The sequence below is a fragment of the Oncorhynchus gorbuscha genome, linkage group LG19 (genome assembly GCF_021184085.1).
Source record: "Oncorhynchus gorbuscha isolate QuinsamMale2020 ecotype Even-year linkage group LG19, OgorEven_v1.0, whole genome shotgun sequence".
NCBI lineage: Eukaryota > Metazoa > Chordata > Actinopteri > Salmoniformes > Salmonidae > Oncorhynchus > Oncorhynchus gorbuscha.
Window position 1 is genome coordinate 4,287,994 of NC_060191.1, and position 18,992 is coordinate 4,306,985.

An 18,992-nucleotide genomic window follows, 5' to 3' on the forward strand; every position below is an offset into this window, starting at 1 on the left:
TGAGGGGAGATCAAAGAGATGAGAAGAATATGGCTGAGGTTTGTTTGACTTGAAAATAGACGTGTTCCTAGAGAACATACGAGGAACGCAGAGAGTGGGAGAGGAGAGGTGGTAAAAGACTGTCAGCCAACGAGTGAGTGAGGGGTGGGGGTAAAAAAGATGTAAAGATCGGTATAGAATGAGGCAGGGTGGGGGTAAATCTCACAGGAAAATCAAGCCTTTACCAACAACCTGTGTCAGAGACAAGAAATTAGAGAAGAGTTCTGTTACAAAGAGAGAGGGGGGACAGAAAGGCAGAGAGAGGTGAGAGGGTGGGGGGGAATGGGGGACAGAAAGGCAGAGAGAGGTGAGAGGGTGGGGGGAGAATGGGGGACAGAAAGGCAGAGAGGTGAGAGGGGGGGGGGAATGGGGGACAGAAAGGCAGAGAGAGGTGAGAGGGTGGGGGGGGAGAATGGGGGACAGAAAGGCAGAGAGAGGCGAGAGGGTGGGGGGAGAATGGGGGACAGAAAGGCAGAGAGAGGTGAGAGGGTGGGGGGAGAATGGGGGACAGAAAAGCAGAGAGGCGAGAGGGTGGGGGGAGAATGGGGGACAGAAAGGCAGAGAGAGGTGAGAGGGTGGGGGGAGAATGGGGGACAGAAAGGCAGAGAGAGGTGAGAGGGTGGGGGGAGAATGGGGGACAGAAAGGCAGAGAGAGTTGAGAGGGTGGGGGGAGAGTGGGGGACAGAAACGCAGAGAGAGTTGAGAGGGTGGGGGAGAGTGGGGGACAGAAAGACAGAGAGAGGTGAGAGGGTGGGGGGAGAATGGGGGACAGAAAGACAGAGAGGTGAGAGGGTGGTGGGGAGAATGGGGGACAGAAAGGCAGAGGGGTGAGAGGGTGGGGGGAGAATGGGGGACAGAAAGGCAGAGAGGTGAGAAGGTGGGGGGAGAATGGGGGACAGAAAGGCAGAGAGAGGTGAGAGGGTGGGGGGAGAATGGGGGACAGAAAGGCAGAGAGAGGTGAGAGGGTGGGGGGAGAATGGGGGACAGAAAGGCAGAGAGAGGTGAGAGGGTGGGGGGAGAATGGGGGACAGAAAGGCAGAGAGAGGTGAGAGGGTGGGGGGAGAATGGGGGACAGAAAGGCAGAGAGAGGTGAGAGGGTGGGGGGAGAATGGGGGACAGAAAGGCAGAGAGAGGTGAGAGGGTGGGGGGAGAATGGGGGACAGAAAGGCAGAGAGAGGTGAGAGGGTGGGGGGAGAATGGGGGACAGAAAGGCAGAGAGAGGTGAGAGGGTGGGGGGGAGAGTGGGGGACAGAAAGAGGTGAGACGGAGAGGAACAGTGACGTGAACAGAGGTTAGAGAAACAGAGAATGTTAGAAGAGAGAAAGAAAGGGGGAGGGAGCGAGAGACTGTGACAGGAAGTAGCTGCAGTGAGTCCTTGCAGGTGTGTGTCTGCAGATGTCTGAGGGGAGATGTGGTAGCAATCGCTATCATTAGCAATCAGTGAAAGGGAGTTTCACAAATATGGGGAACACACACAGGCCTGAGAAAGGATTATTTGTGTGCGTGTGTGTGTCAATGCATGTGTGTGTGCATACACACACACACACACACACACACACACACACACACACACACACACACACACACACACACACACACACACACACACACACACACACACACACACACACACACACACACACACACACACACACACACATACATATGTATGGGAGGGCTTTACCAGTTCTAACACATGCTGACAAAGTGGTTTCACACCTTCTATCTGTATCTGGTCAGCAGTTTCAGCCAGCCCCCAAGACAACATGTGTGAACAGCAGTGTGTGAATGAGTGGTCCATTTATGTGCAGAACTTCTGTGAGTTTGTGTTATTTTACAAACGGGTGATAAAAGCTTGTGTGTGTGTCTGTGTGTGACTTGTGTACTTGATGCACTGTGTGTGTGTCTGCTTGCTGGGTGAAGTTGCCACATCATAAGGGAGGGTCTCGACAGCTGTTCCTCTGTCTTACACATTACCTCCCTTTTCAGAGAATGATGTCGCAAAACACACGCTAGAATGGACACACACACACAGAGATACATGCTCATAGACACATACCCCTACAAACACACAGACACATACACACCCACACAGACAGACAAACACGCACATAGACACAAACCCCTACAAACACACACACCGATGTCGCAAAACTAACTGATCCTGATCGGCTTCCTCTTCCTCTGCTGTGAGGACTGACAACCACAAGGTGAGATGGAGAGATAAATGGATGACAAAACAGACAGAAAAGTAAAGGAGGAACAACCATCTCAGCTATTAGAAAGAGACAGTATATAACTTATACGGTATATGCCTACAGGAAGAAAGAGAGAGAGATATTGATAGGAGTTGGGGACAGGGGACAGGAAGAAAAAGAGAGAGATATTGATAGGAGTTGGGGACAGGGGACAGGAAGAAAAAGAGAGAGATATTGATAGCGGTAGGGGACAGGAAGAAAAAGAGAGAGATATTGATAGCAGTAGGGGACAGGGAGAAAGAGAGAGAGATATTGATAGCAGTAGGGGACAGGGAGAAAGAGAGATATTGATAGCGGTAGGGGACAGGGAGAAAGAGAGATATTGATAGCGGTAGGGGACAGGGAGAAAGAGAGAGAGATATTGATAACAGTAGGGGACAGGGAGAAAAAGAGAGAGATATTGATAACAGTAGGGGACAGGGAGAAAAAGAGAGAGATATTGATAACAGTAGGGGACAGGGAGAAAGAGAGATATTGATAACAGTAGGGGACAGGGAGAAAGAGAGAGAGATATTGATAACAGTAGGGGACAGGGAGAAAGAGAGAGAGATATTGATAACAGTAGGGGACAGGGAGAAAAAGAGAGAGATATTGATAACAGTAGGGGACAGGGAGAAAGAGAGATATTGATAGCGGTAGGGGACAGGGAGAAAGAGAGATATTGATAACAGTAGGGGACAGGGAGAAAGAGAGATATTGATAACAGTAGGGGACAGGGAGAAAGAGAGATATTGATAACAGTAGGGGACAGGGAGAAAAAGAGAGAGATATTGATAACAGTAGGGGACAGGAAGAAAAAGAGAGAGATATTGATAGCAGTAGGGGACAGGAAGAAAAAGAGAGAGATATTGATAGCAGTAGGGGACAGGGAGAAAGAGAGAGAGATATTGATAACAGTAGGGGACAGGGAGAAAGAGAGATATTGATAACAGTAGGGGACAGGGAGAAAGAGAGATATTGATAACAGTAGGGGACAGGGAGAAAGAGAGATATTGATAACAGTAGGGGACAGGGAGAAAGAGAGATATTGATAACAGTAGGGGACAGGGAGAAAGAGAGATATTGATAACAGTAGGGGACAGGGAGAAAGAGAGATATTGATAACAGTAGGGGACAGGGAGAAAGAGAGATATTGATAGCGGTAGGGGACAGGGAGAAAGAGAGATATTGATAACAGTAGGGGACAGGGAGAAAGAGAGATATTGATAACAGTAGGGGACAGGGAGAAAGAGAGAGAGATATTGATAGCGGTAGGGGACAGGGAGAAAGAGAGAGAGATATTGATAACAGTAGGGGACAGGGAGAAAGAGAGAGAGATATTGATAACAGTAGGGGACAGGGAGAAAAAGAGAGATATTGATAACAGTAGGGGACAGGGAGAAAGAGAGATATTGATAGCGGTAGGGGACAGGGAGAAAGAGAGATATTGATAACAGTAGGGGACAGGGAGAAAGAGAGATATTGATAACAGTAGGGGACAGGGAGAAAGAGAGATATTGATAACAGTAGGGGACAGGGAGAAAAAGAGAGAGATATTGATAACAGTAGGGGACAGGAAGAAAAAGAGAGAGATACTGATAGCGGTAGGGGACAGGGAGAAAGAGAGATACTGATAGCGGTAGGGGACAGGGAGAAAGAGAGAGAGATATTGATAACAGTAGGGGACAGGGAGAAAGAGAGATATTGATAACAGTAGGGGACAGGGAGAAAGAGAGATATTGATAACAGTAGGGGACAGGGAGAAAGAGAGATATTGATAACAGTAGGGGACAGGGAGAAAGAGAGATATTGATAACAGTAGGGGACAGGGAGAAAGAGAGATATTGATAGCGGTAGGGGACAGGGAGAAAGAGAGATATTGATAACAGTAGGGGACAGGGAGAAAGAGAGATATTGATAACAGTAGGGGACAGGGAGAAAGAGAGATATTGATAACAGTAGGGGACAGGGAGAAAGAGAGATATTGATAGCGGTAGGGGACAGGGAGAAAGAGAGATATTGATAACAGTAGGGGACAGGGAGAAAGAGAGATATTGATAACAGTAGGGGACAGGGAGAAAGAGAGAGAGATATTGATAGCGGTAGGGGACAGGGAGAAAGAGAGAGAGATATTGATAACAGTAGGGGACAGGGAGAAAGAAAGAGAGATATTGATAACAGTAGGGGACAGGGAGAAAGAAAGAGAGATATTGATAACAGTAGGGGACAGGGAGAAAGAGAGAGAGATATTGATAACAGTAGGGGACAGGGAGAAAGAGAGAGAGATATTGATAGCGGTAGGGGACAGGGAGAAAAAGAGAGATATTGATAACAGTAGGGGACAGGGAGAAAGAGAGATATTGATAGCGGTAGGGGACAGGGAGAAAGAGAGATATTGATAACAGTAGGGGACAGGGAGAAAGAGAGATATTGATAACAGTAGGGGACAGGGAGAAAGAGAGATATTGATAACAGTAGGGGACAGGGAGAAAAAGAGAGAGATATTGATAACAGTAGGGGACAGGAAGAAAAAGAGAGAGATATTGATAGCAGTAGGGGACAGGGAGAAAGAGAGAGAGATATTGATAACAGTAGGGGACAGGGAGAAAGAGAGATATTGATAACAGTAGGGGACAGGGAGAAAGAGAGATATTGATAACAGTAGGGGACAGGGAGAAAGAGAGATATTGATAACAGTAGGGGACAGGGAGAAAGAGAGATATTGATAACAGTAGGGGACAGGGAGAAAGAGAGATATTGATAGCGGTAGGGGACAGGGAGAAAGAGAGATATTGATAACAGTAGGGGACAGGGAGAAAGAGAGATATTGATAACAGTAGGGGACAGGGAGAAAGAGAGATATTGATAACAGTAGGGGACAGGGAGAAAGAGAGATATTGATAGCGGTAGGGGACAGGGAGAAAGAGAGATATTGATAACAGTAGGGGACAGGGAGAAAGAGAGATATTGATAACAGTAGGGGACAGGGAGAAAGAGAGAGAGATATTGATAGCGGTAGGGGACAGGGAGAAAGAGAGAGAGATATTGATAACAGTAGGGGACAGGGAGAAAGAAAGAGAGATATTGATAGCGGTAGGGGACAGGGAGAAAGAGAGAGAGATATTGATAACAGTAGGGGACAGGGAGAAAGAAAGAGAGATATTGATAGCGGTAGGGGACAGGGAGAAAGAGAGAGAGATATTGATAACAGTAGGGGACAGGGAGAAAGAAAGAGAGATATTGATAGCGGTAGGGGACAGGGAGAAAGAGAGAGATATTGATAACAGTAGGGGACAGGGAGAAAGAAAGAGAGATATTGATAGCGGTAGGGGACAGGGAGAAAAGAGAGAGATATTGATAACAGTAGGGGACAGGGAGAAAGAAAGAGAGATATTGATAGCGGTAGGGGACAGGGAGAAAGAGAGATATTGATAACAGTAGGGGACGGGGAGAAAGAGAGATATTGATAACAGTAGGGGACAGGGAGAAAGAGAGATATTGATAACAGTAGGGGACAGGGAGAAAGAGAGAGATATTGATAGCGGTAGGGGACAGGGAGAAAGAGAGAGAGATATTGATAGCGGTAGGGGACAGGGGGAAAGAGAGATATTGATAGTGGTAGGGGACAGGGAGAAAGAGATATATTGATAGTGGTAGGGGACAGGGAGAAAGAGAGATATTGATAGTGGTAGGGGACAGGGAGAAAGAGAGATATTGATAGTGGTAGGGGACAGGGAGAAAGAGAGATATTGATAGTGGTAGGGGACAGGGAGAAAGAGATATATTGATAGTGGTAGGGGACAGGGAGAAAGAGAGAGAGATATTGATAACAGTAGGGGACAGGGAGAAAGAAAGAGAGATATTGATAACAGTAGGGGACAGGGAGAAATAGAGATATTGATAACAGTAGGGGACAGGGAGAAAGAGAGAGAGATATTGATAGCGGTAGGGGACAGGGAGAAAAAGAGAGATATTGATAACAGTAGGGGACAGGGAGAACGAGAGATATTGATAGCGGTAGGGGACAGGGAGAAAGAGAGATATTGATAACAGTAGGGGACAGGGAGAAAGAGAGATATTGATAACAGTAGGGGACAGGGAGAAAGAGAGAGAGATATTGATAGCGGTAGGGGACAGGGAGAAAGAGAGAGAGATATTGATAACAGTAGGGGACAGGGAGAAAGAAAGAGAGATATTGATAGCGGTAGGGGACAGGGAGAAAGAGAGAGAGATATTGATAACAGTAGGGGACAGGGAGAAAGAGAGATATTGATAACAGTAGGGGACAGGGAGAAAGAGAGATATTGATAACAGTAGGGGACAGGGAGAAAAAAGAGAGATATTGATAACAGTAGGGGACAGGAAGAAAAGAGAGAGATATTGATAGCAGTAGGGGACAGGGAGAAAAGAGAGAGATATTGATAACAGTAGGGGACAGGGAGAAAGAGAGATATTGATAACAGTAGGGGACAGGGAGAAAGAGAGATATTGATAACAGTAGGGGACAGGGAGAAAGAGAGATATTGATAACAGTAGGGGACAGGGAGAAAGAGAGATATTGATAACAGTAGGGGACAGGGAGAAAGAGAGATATTGATAGCGGTAGGGGACAGGGAGAAAGAGAGATATTGATAACAGTAGGGGACAGGGAGAAAGAGAGATATTGATAACAGTAGGGGACAGGGAGAAAGAGAGATATTGATAACAGTAGGGGACAGGGAGAAAGAGAGATATTGATAGCGGTAGGGGACAGGGAGAAAGAGAGATATTGATAACAGTAGGGGACAGGGAGAAAGAGAGATATTGATAACAGTAGGGGACAGGGAGAAAAGAGAGAGATATTGATAGCGGTAGGGGACAGGGAGAAAGAAGAGAGATATTGATAACAGTAGGGGACAGGGAGAAAGAAAGAGAGATATTGATAGCGGTAGGGGACAGGGAGAAAAGAGAGAGATATTGATAACAGTAGGGGACAGGGAGAAAGAAAGAGAGATATTGATAGCGGTAGGGGACAGGGAGAAAGAGAGAGAGATATTGATAACAGTAGGGGACAGGGAGAAAGAAAGAGAGATATTGATAGCGGTAGGGGACAGGGAGAAAGAGAGAGAGATATTGATAACAGTAGGGGACAGGGAGAAAGAAAGAGAGATATTGATAGCGGTAGGGGACAGGGAGAAAGAGAGAGAGATATTGATAACAGTAGGGGACAGGGAGAAAGAAAGAGAGATATTGATAGCGGTAGGGGACAGGGAGAAAGAGAGATATTGATAACAGTAGGGGACGGGGAGAAAGAGAGATATTGATAACAGTAGGGGACAGGGAGAAAGAGAGATATTGATAACAGTAGGGGACAGGGAGAAAGAGAGAGAGATATTGATAGCGGTAGGGGACAGGGAGAAAGAGAGAGAGATATTGATAGCGGTAGGGGACAGGGGGAAAGAGAGATATTGATAGTGGTAGGGGACAGGGAGAAAGAGATATATTGATAGTGGTAGGGGACAGGGAGAAAGAGAGATATTGATAGTGGTAGGGGACAGGGAGAAAGAGAGATATTGATAGTGGTAGGGGACAGGGAGAAAGAGAGATATTGATAGTGGTAGGGGACAGGGAGAAAGAGATATATTGATAGTGGTAGGGGACAGGGAGAAAGAGAGATATTGATAGTGGTAGGGGACAGGGAGAAAGAGAGATATTGATAGCGGTAGGGGACAGGGAGAAAAGAGAGAGATATTGATAGCGGTAGGGGACAGGGAGAAAGAGAGAGAGATATTGATAGCGGTAGGGGACAGGGGGAAAGAGAGATATTGATAGTGGTAGGGGACAGGGAGAAAGAGATATATTGATAGTGGTAGGGGACAGGGAGAAAGAGAGATATTGATAGTGGTAGGGGACAGGGAGAAAGAGAGATATTGATAGTGGTAGGGGACAGGGAGAAAGAGAGATATTGATAGTGGTAGGGGACAGGGAGAAAGAGAGATATTGATAGTGGTAGGGGACAGGGAGAAAGAGAGATATTGATAGTGGTAGGGGATAGGGAGAAAGAGAGATATTGATAGTGGTAGGGGACAGGGAAACGGAAACTAGAGTATAAAAAAACTATGACAGTTAGTCTGATATCCTCTCCAGACCATGTCAACATGTGACGAACAGTGTGTGTTTAGTTTAACAGTCCCAATCAGAGGTCGTAAAGCTCAAAAGGTGGAACACTTCGTTGACATCATCAGGACGATACTGTAGTAGTGTTTTCTGGGCTTTGTCAACAGGGGGTGAGCGGTTGCTTTTACTGTAATCCGTGGCTGAAACGGTTGATACATAGAATATGCGGTTATTTCAGCTGTCCTTTGAGAAACACAACAGAATGTCTGCCTTACTGTCACTGGTCAGAACACCCACCCATCTCTCGTCCAATTACAGCAGTACAGCACTTTGACAAAGATTCAAACGTTGACGGGGAAAATTCTACTGGTGCTTAACGAATTAGAGCTCATCGAATACCGCACTCTCAATGTCTGGAATACTGCCTTCTCATGGTACTGTACTTACACCAGCTACAACATCAAGCTGTCATTTCTCATCAAAATGTATCTAAAAAGGTTAGGGGTCATTTTCACAACAAGATACAGGAGATGATTCTCTGCGGTGTGTCATTGTCTCTCTTTCCCTGAACCGCTGGCTCACTGTACCTGTTTATGAGCAACGCCCCCTCACTATCTACACCAACATTTACACCATTACCAACAAATCATGTTCTCTGTCACTACTTTCTTTACAGGAAGTAAAGTATTGCCACTTCCTGCTCTTCCATCCCCCTGGCTGTTGGTAGGCTGGCAGGCCAGTGGTCGAGAGAGAGAGAGAGAGAGAGAGAGGGCTGTGAAACACAACAGAAACTGGAGACTGAAAAAGGAGAAACGCCAAATGCACTACTTCCTCTAGTGAGACAGATCTACTGGAGGCAAACTAGGCTGTGGGGTCCATGAACATTCAGTAGAGTACCTTAGTCAGTGGCACAGCATCTCGACATTATGGTTAAGGCCTACATGAAGTGTATTGGTTCAAAGGTTTTTACTGCCCTTATATGGTAATAACCAAACGGAACATGTCCCTGACTCTGACCACTGTGTGTGAATGGAATAATGGATAATATGCAGAAACTCTATGATGGCGCTAATAGAGTAGTCTAAAAGTTCAACCCTTCTAAGAGTGGGAAAATGAGGGAATATGGAAAGGGATAATGGATGAAGGACCTGAGCAGATAAAGAAGGACTGAATGGATGGTGTAGGGGAACAGGGAGATGTATGAAGGGATGATGGGGGGGATGAAGGAGCTGAGCAGATAAAGGAGGACTGAATGGGTGGTGTAGGGGAACAGGGAGATGTATGAAGGGATGATGGGGGGGGATGAAGGAGCTGAGCAGATAAAGGAGGACTGAATGGGTGGTGTAGGGGAACAGGGAGATGTATGAAGGGATGATGGGGGGGATGAGAGGAAGATACATTTGATATGAAGGAGTAAAGGTATAGAAGGGAAGGGAGGGAGGAAGCTCTTAAATCTGCTGATGCTGAGTAAAGAGGGGGACTTTGTCCTCCCCCTGTCGTGTCCTCCCACTTAGCCTACTGTATGTATCTGAAACCCCTATTGTGAACAGGGGGAATTTATATGCGGGGCCACATGCCCTAATTCATATACTTACTGGAATTGGGTGACTGCCTGTGTGTGTGTGTGTGTGTGTGTGTGTGTGTGTGTGTGTGTGTGTGTGTGTGTGTGTGTGTGTGTGTGTGTGTGTGTGTGTGTGTGTGTGTGTGTGTGTGTGTGTGTGTGTGTGTGTGTGTGTGTGTGTGTGTGTGTGTGTGTGTGTGTGTGTGTGTGTGTGTGTGTCTTATCTTAAAACGTTCCTCTTTCCTTTAAAGACCACTCACTGTTGTTACACCCCCCCACCACCACCCTACTATAACACACACACACACTGGTCACACTTCTGCATGGCCCCAATCACATGATCTGTCGCTCACTCGCGAACGAACACACACACACACAACCACACACTAACTCTAAGTACAGCGTTTGCTAAATGACTTTATGTAAATGTAGCCATTGCTGGCGCTTGGATTTGCGTGTTCAAGTGAACCGTATTCCAAAACCCTGGCTGAGTATCAGTGAAAGAAGACAGAGTGAGACGCAATATACTGTACAGTACACATCAACTCTGGAGGGTTCCTTCCTGACACATACTGGACTGTACCAAAATCACTATCTTATGGGGGTGCCCTCATTCAACACATTTTAACATGGAGGTTCACAGTTTTTTTAAAATGGGAGTGGCCTGCAGCACCCCAGGGCAGCCATGTCATATAATCTCTAGTTTCTACACCTATAGTAGGACAGGCGCTGTCAGCGACTGGGACAATAATACTTTCTTTAGTTCAATGCAGTTAATGTTCAACACTCAACATTCCACACCTCTTACCTCCAGTCCATAAACTCAGAGGAGGACGGGTCCCTGCTCTCTTCCTCCCTCTCTATTTTCCACTTCTTCCTGCTTCTGTTCTTCTCCAGCGGAGCCAAAAGGTTTCCAGGGATACAAAGCCTAGGGGATGAGATGTTTGGATGGTTAGATTATTTGGATTTGAACAAACTTTATTGATCCCAGTGGACTGACAGATTGACACCAAGATACACATACAGTGCCTTCAGAAAATGTTCAACCCCTTGACTTTTTTCCACATTCTATTGTGTTACAGCCTGAATTTAGAATGGATTAAATTGAGATTTTGTGTCACTAATCTACACACAATATCCTAGAATGTCAAAGGGGAATTTAGATTGACATTTTTATCAATTAATGTCTTGACTCAATAGGCATTCAACCCTTTTGTTAATGCAAGCCAAAATAGGTTCTTGAGTACAAATTTGCTTAACAAAACACATAATATATTGCAGCGACTCACTCTGTGTGTAATAGTAGTGGTTAACATGATATGAATGACCACCCCATGTCTGTACCCCAGACATAGAATTATCTGTAAGGTCCCTCAGTCGAGTAGTGAATTTCTAACACATAGTGTACAGTGCATTCTGAGAGAATTCAGACTCTCACTTTTTCTACATTTTGTTACGTTACAGCCTTATTCTAAAATGGATTAAATATTGTTTTTCCCTCATCAATCTACACATAACACCCCATAATGACAAAGTGAAAAACATTTTTTTGATTATTTTGCTAATTTATTCAAATATAAAACAGAAATACCTTATTTACATAAGTACTCAGACCCTTTGCTATAAGACTTAAAATTGATCTCAGGTGCATCCTGTTCAAATAATAATTATTGAGATGTTTCTACAACTTGATTGGAGTCCACCTGTGGTAAATTAAATTGATTGGACATGATTTGGAACGGCACACACACCTGTCTATATAAGGTCCCACAGTTGACAGTGCATGTCAGAGCAAAAACCAAACCATGAGGTCAAAGGACTTGTCCGTAGAGCTCAGAGACAGGATTGTGTCGAGGCACAGATCTGGGGAAGGGTACCAAAACGTTTCTGCAGCATTGAAGGTCCCCAAGAACACAGAGGCCTCCATCATTCTTAAATGGAAGACGTTTGGAACCACCAAGACTCTTCCTAGAACTGACTGCGCAATCGGGGGAGAAGGACGTTGGTCAGCGAGGTGACCAAGAACCTGATGGTCACTCTGACAGCGCTCCAGAGTTTCTCTGTGAAGATGAGAACCTTCCAGAAGCACAACAATCTCTGCAGCACTCCAACAAATCAGGCCTTTATGGTAGAGTGGCCAGATGAAAGCCACTCCTTGGTAAAAGGCACGTGACAGCATGCTTGGAGTTTGCCAAAAAGCACCAAAAGGACTCTCACACCATGAGAAACAAGATTCTCCAGTCTGATGAAACCAAGATTGAAGTCTTTGGCCTGAATGCCAACTGTCACATCTGGAGGAAACCTGGCACCATCCCTATAGTGAAGCATGGTGGTGGTAGAATCCTACTTTGGTGATGTTTTTCGGCAGGGACAGGGAGACTAGTCAGGATTGAGGGAAAGCTGAATGGAGCAAAGTACAGAGATCCTTGATGAGAACCTGCTCCAGAGCGCTCAGAAGCTCCGACTGGGGCGAAGGTTCACCTAACAGGACAACGACCCTAAACACACAGCCAAGACAATGCAGGAGTGGCTTCGGGACAAGTCTCAATGTCCTTGAGTAGCCCAGACAGAGCTCGGACTTGAACCCGATTTGAACATCCCTGAAAAGACCTGAAAATAGCTGTGCAGCGACGCTCCCCATCCAACATAACAGAGCTTGAGAGGATCTGCAGATAAGAATGGGAGAAACTCCACAAATACAGGTGTGACACGCTTGTAGCATTATAGCCAAGAAGATTGATGGTGCTGTCTGGGGGTATCACCCCTGTCCGGTGCTGTCCGGGGGTTTCACCCTGTCCGGGGGTATCACCCCTGTCCGGTGCTGTCCGGGGGTATCACCCCTGTCCGGGGCTGTCCGGGAGTATCACCCCTGTCCGGTGCTGTCCGGGGGTATCACCCCTGTCCGGGGCTGTCACCCCTGTCCGCGGCTGTCCGGGGGTATCACCCCTGTCCGCGGCTGTCCGGGGGTATCACCCCTGTCCGGTGCTGCCCGGGCGTATCACCCCTGTCCGGGGCTGTCCGGGGGTGTCACCCCTGTCCGGTGCTGTCCCGTGGTATCACCCCTGTCCGGTGCTGTCCGGGGTATCACCCCTGTCCGGTGCTGTCCGGGGGTATCACCCCTGTCTGGGGCTGTCCGGGGCTATCACCCCTGTCCAGGGCTGTCTGGGGGTATCACCCCTGTCCGGTGCTCTCTGGGGGTGTCACCCCTGTCAGGGGGTATCATCAGATGGGGCCACAGTGTCTCCTGACCCCTCCTGTCTCAGCCTGCAGTATTTATGTGTGAATTTAAGTGTGCTCTCTCTATTCTCTTTCTGAGGACCTGAGCCCTAGCCTCATGACTACTGGCATGATGACTCCTTGCTGTCCTCAGTCCACCTGGCCGTGCTGCTGCTTCAGTTTAAACTCTTCTGCCTGCGGCTATGGAACCCTGACCTTTTCACCGGACGTGCTACCTGTCCCAGACCTGCTGTTTTCAACTCTAGAGACAGCAGGAGCGGTAGAGATGCTCTTAATGATCGGCTATGAAAAGCCAACTGACATTTAGTCCTGAGGTGCTGACTTGTTGCACCCTTGACAACTACTGTGATTATTATTATTTGACCATGCTGGTCATTTATGAACAGTTGAACTTCTTGGCCATGTTCTGTTATAATCTCCACCGACACAGCCAGAAGAGGACTGGCCACCCCTCATAGCCTGGTTCCTCTCTAGGTTTTTGCCTTTCTAGGGAGGTTTTCCTAGCCACCGTGCTTCTACAACTGCATTGCTTGCTGTTTGGGGTTTTAGGCTGGGTTTCTGTACAGCACTGTGAGATATTAGCTGATGTAAGAAGAGCTATAGAAATACATTTGATTTGGTGCTTCAACAAAGTACTGAGTAAAGGGTCTGAATATTTATGTAATGTGCTATTTCTAAAAACCTGTTTTGGCTTTGTTGTTATGTGGCATTGTGTGTAGATTGAGAGAGAAATGTTTTAATCCATTTTAGAATAAGGCTATAAAGTAACAATGTGAAAAGTGAAGGGGTCTGAATGCTTTCTGAATACTTTCTGAATGCTTTCTGAATGCTTTCTGAATGCACTGTATTCAACCACAAAGACCAGGGAGGTTTTCCAATGCCTCACAAAGAAGGGTGCCTATTGGTAAAAAGAAAATTCAAGAGCAGACATTAAATATCCCTTTGAGCATTGTGAAGTTATGAATTACACTTTGGATGGTGTCTCAATAAACAGGCATCCTTCCTAACTCAGTTGCTGGAAAGGAAGGAAACCGCTCAGGAATTTTACCATGAGGCCAATGGTGACAAAACAGTTTAATGGCTGTGATGGGAGAAACCAGAGTATGGATCAACAGCATTGTAGTTACTCCACAATACTAACCTAATTGGCAGTGAAAATAAGGTAGCCTGTACAGAATGAATATTCTATACAGGCATCCTGTTTGCAATAAGGCACTAAAGTAATACTGCAAAAAATGTGGCAAAGAAACTCATGTTGAGGGCAAATCCAACACATTACTGAGTATCACTCTCCATATTTTCAAGTATAATGGTGACTGCAACTTGCTATGGGTATGCTTGTGATCGTTAAGGACTGGGGAGTTTTTCAGGATAGAAAAAATGTTAATGGAGCTAAGCAGAGGTAAAATCCTAGAGGAAAACCTGGTTCTGTCAGAGTATTTTGTTTAGATCGTTGACCAAACTCAAATCCATTTGAATCGCACTTTGATGCAACGAAACCTTGGATAAGTCAAGGGGGTTGAATACTTTCTCTGGGCACAGTATTTATTATCTGCTTCGTGAGACAGAGACACAGGGAAGCAACGGGGTCAAATACTGAGGGAATAAGTGAAGGAGAAGAGAGACAAACAGGAGACCAAAAGATAAATGAGAAGTGGTGTATAAAGAGTGAATAAAAAGGAAGAAAATGAACCTAAACACACAGTGTGTCAGATGATGTGTTAGACATGGTGAGGGGTTCAGGGTGGGGGATGGAGAAAGACCACTTCCCACTTCCCCAGGCCACAGAGCAGAAGTGGCCTACACCAACAATGAACAGGGCTGGGAAACAGGCACAGCACACACCTGTGTAGGACCACAGACATCCTCAGACACACGGCACTATCCCATACTCAGTGGCAAGAGCAGAGACTATACCCATTATCTGTCATACTTGAGAAGGTGCATGGAAATGTAATTTGGTGTTTGTGAGTGTGTACATGTGAACATGTGTGTGGTAGGGAGAGAGAGGGGTCATGAGAACAGTCCGATCTAGTAAATGACCAGAGTAATTAAGTTACCATGACACCAGAGGGAGAGATGAGAAGAGAGGGAGGGGTAGATCAGTTACCACTAAGCCAAAGACAGTCTACACAGACTTTCCAGGTCTCCCAACTGTCATTTAGTTGGTAGTAAAGACTGCTTCAATTCAGACAAGTGGCAATTAGGGTTGACAGTGCAGAACTGTTTCTGCTTCTCGCTCTCTTTTCCCTTCCATCTCTCACACTAAGTAGTGGAATTATTCACAGAGTTGGGATTGGTGACAAATCTAATCTACATCAAAGACGTCAACAATACCTATTTGTCAAGATCACACACGGAAACCCACAGGACAAATATTAGCCTACATACTGTTACAGGGCAAATGTTCTCCTTATTCCTTCCAGGTGCACTGAAGTTCAGGTCTAGACCCAACACTGTTTGGAGAACTATTGTGTGAAAAATACACATTTCAAACCACCAAAATAATATTGTGGACCAGAAACCCTTCAGTGGATTGGACTAATAACATGGTGTTCTTCCATATATCAAACAACAAACTCAGACAGAGGACCAAACCCAAGCCAGTTTGGCAGGTTCAGCAGGTCTGTCTGTACCACAAGAGGGGCGAGTCAGCAACCCCCACACACACACACACACAACACTACACTCATGCAGTCACAGGCACACATGACAGCCTCCCATCATCCATAGCCTAAGTTTTATACATTTAAAAGCCCTCATCCATCCAGCATTAATATACATTTCAAGAACATTACATCAGCAACAGAGCTATAGAATTGAAGATAAAGGATATATCAACGTGTGCTGACAACTGTATAGCCCACTGAAAGGGTCGTGGAATAATATAATTCGTGGCCAAAGTTGCCCTGTGGTGGAGCACATGGCTTATTGCCTACAGAGGCCGGCGATGTGCGTGAGAACAGGTTAGGTTTTGGATGTCAGCCGGTGTTCGCTGCTATAATTAGAAGCCAAGCCTCCAGAAGTGTACCCGTCGACCCTGCTTGTTCACCTGGCCACATCCACACAGGTAGCAACACACAGCAACTAACCTGAGATCACATAAATATGCTCTGCTAATGTCATTTAAATAGTATGTGTTCTTGTGTCAAAATAAGCCTCTAGGAAAAGAGAGCGCGAAAATCATTGGGAGAAATTATTGTAGACACGTCACACGGGAGTTACCGAATACCCATGACGTAGTCCTCCCGTATCCCCGGTTAGGACCGGGGGGCGGTTGTTATAGAAAATGGGAAAGACAAGCGTTAAATCCTAACTTTAAGAATTCCATAATATCCCCCCAAAACAGAGAGCGAGTTAGGGAGCGGGTTTACCTGTGCGCCGGTGTCACCTATGTTATCTCGTCGCGTCCCACCTGACCGGCTTCTGTACTTCCTGGATTCACTCCCACCCGTCTCTCTCCCCCCGGGGGTCACCGCTCTCTCGGCACTGTCCAAAATCTCACACCAGTCCCTCTGACGAACCACGTATCATCCGGGAGTTCTCTGTAATATCCGCCTCTTCTTTTCTCTCTGTCGGCGTTTATATCCCCCTGCCTCGGCTCTCTCTTTGCAGACCGCCGGCTCGCTGGGCTGTTCTCCCCCCTCTCTGACTCCGCTGGCCCATTCCAACTCCAGGCAGCTCCTCCTTGAACCAGGAAGCGGCTTGCCCTACTTTACACCCCGCCGCGGATTGGCTCTGGCGGGGCTGGAGAGGGACCGCTGGGGTGGGCAGGGCACAGGGGTCGGCCACGGTGCGATAGGCCAGCGGCAGTGTCTGTCGTAGCGAGGTGGGAGGGAAGGAGGGCCGAGGTGGGCATGTTGTTATAGAGACTCCCGGGGCAGGTTGAAGGTCTGTGAGGGATCACAGCGGGGCTAAGAGGTTTGCACAGAGAGGGAGAGAATCGTTGGAGGGCGTATGCGTGTGCCAGCTGCAGCGGACATTTCCACTTGAAATAGATCGCCTTATTTAAACGCGCTATTTATGGTGTTCGTGCTGTTTAATAACTGCCTCTGTCTGGCCGTTACTGTACATCTCTCCCTCTCTCTCTCTTTCCCGTCTCTCTCTCTCTCTCTCTCTCTCTCTCTCTCTCTCTCTCTCTCTCTCTCTCTCTCTCTCTCTTTCCCGTCTCTCTCTCTCTCTCTCTCTCTCTCTCTCTCTCTCTCTCTCTCTCTCTCTCTCTCTCTCTCTCTCTCTCTCTCTCTCTCTCTCTCTCTCTCTCTCTCTCTCTCTCTCTCTCTCTCTCTCTCTCTCTTTCCCGTCTCTCTCTCTCTCGTCATCTCTCTCTCTATGCGCGCCTAAAGCATTTCATTTGCAAATGAAGCCATGGCGACCAAGACAAGAGGTGACCATAGAGACAGAGAAACCAGCAGGTGCACATACAGTAGATATGTAGGCTACTACTCAGCCTCAGTCACAAGTCACATCCCCTGCCATATATTTACCGACAGCTATGACAAAGCAGCCATCTCATGGTGGCTTGCTGAGTGTTAAAATAACTCCAATCTCCTTATAATAACTCTTAGAGACTTTGCCCCAAATTCTGAGAAGACTAGAAGCAGTACAGGCTACAGTAGCTGGGGGACACCCACTCTACTGAAACAGCTGGGGGACTTTCATGTAAGAATAATATCTCAGTGTGTGTGTGTGATCTTGTGATATACTGAAGGCAATTCAAAATCCAATTTTTGGTAAAGAGGACATTTTCTACTGTAAGTGATTCACTGTTTCCAGTGCAGATGGAGACTGAAGAGTGTATGACAACACAGGGCTGATGCAAGAATATTGAGACACACTAGAGAGAGAATGAGGTTAGAGTCACACGCACTGTGCACACACCCCTCTCCTCGTAGCAAACTACACACACATCAGCTTCCTGTTTGAAGTGGTAACTACACAGCAGAAGGAATCACCTTATCCTTTCTAAGTTTTGCATCTTGCGCTCTTTGCTCCTGCATACACCCCCCTTTCTCTCAAACACCTCCCGTGTGTGTGTGTGTGTGTGTGTGTGTGTGTGTGTGTGTGTGTGTGTGTGTGTGTGTGTGTGTGTGTGTGTGTGTGTGTGTGTGTGTGTGTGTGTGTGTGTGTGTGTGTGTGTGTGTGTGTGTGTAGTGATGGGAAGTCTAAATATAACACCTTGTGGTTTACCCACCCAGCCCACCCAGCCCACCTTCCCCTTGCCGCCCCCTAACCTTAAATCTGTGCTCAGTCTGCGGTCTGGCTACCTATCTGGCTGCTGTTGCGTGTGGTGTGTGTGACGTGTGTGTTACTGCAATTCACACTACCAAATGGGCCAAAACGTCATTTCAACGTGGGAAACTAATTGGATTAGAAATAAAATCATCAAAGTAAAGGCATTTTCTATTTTTTCATCCAATTTATAACCGAAATCCAATGACATGGTGATTTCTTTGTTGATTTCACATTGAATTCACGTTAGTTGACAACTCAACCAAATGTAAATCAATATTAGATGTTGAACTGACATCTATGCACAGTGGGTAACCTTGTTGTTCACCTACAAAGTTAAAATATTGTTTTATTGTCCCCCAAAATCTCCCTGAATTCATTTTCATTAAGCAAAGAATCAAATGAAGGATTTCCTTGCAGAAGTTCAAATGCACTGCCAGTAGTGGAACTAATGCACACCCTCACACAGTTGGTCCAGTAGTCAAGAGGAGTGTGTGACCCACCTGGGTGTGCTGAAGCCAAGCCTACCCTTATAGACTTAATAACCTGTTACATGATGGAGGATCAGAGTTTCCACTGTCACCTCACTCTCT

At 46.4% G+C, this 18,992-nt stretch overlaps 1 protein-coding gene across 2 annotated transcripts in view; it reads right to left on the reverse strand.

Annotated features, from left to right (window-relative positions):
- Positions 1-17,127, reverse strand: part of LOC124005817 (zinc finger and BTB domain-containing protein 7B-like) — a 33,093-nt gene extending 15,966 nt beyond the window's left edge. The window contains exons 1-2 of one of the 2 annotated variants that reach the window (XM_046315389.1): positions 16,545-17,127; positions 10,735-10,861 (exon numbers count right to left, since the gene is read on the reverse strand). The gene's annotated coding sequence lies outside the window, so the exon portion shown is untranslated. The remainder of the gene's footprint in view (positions 1-10,734; positions 10,862-16,544) is intronic. The other variant, XM_046315388.1, reaches the window with a different exon arrangement.
- Between the last annotated feature and the right edge of the window lie 1,865 nt (positions 17,128-18,992).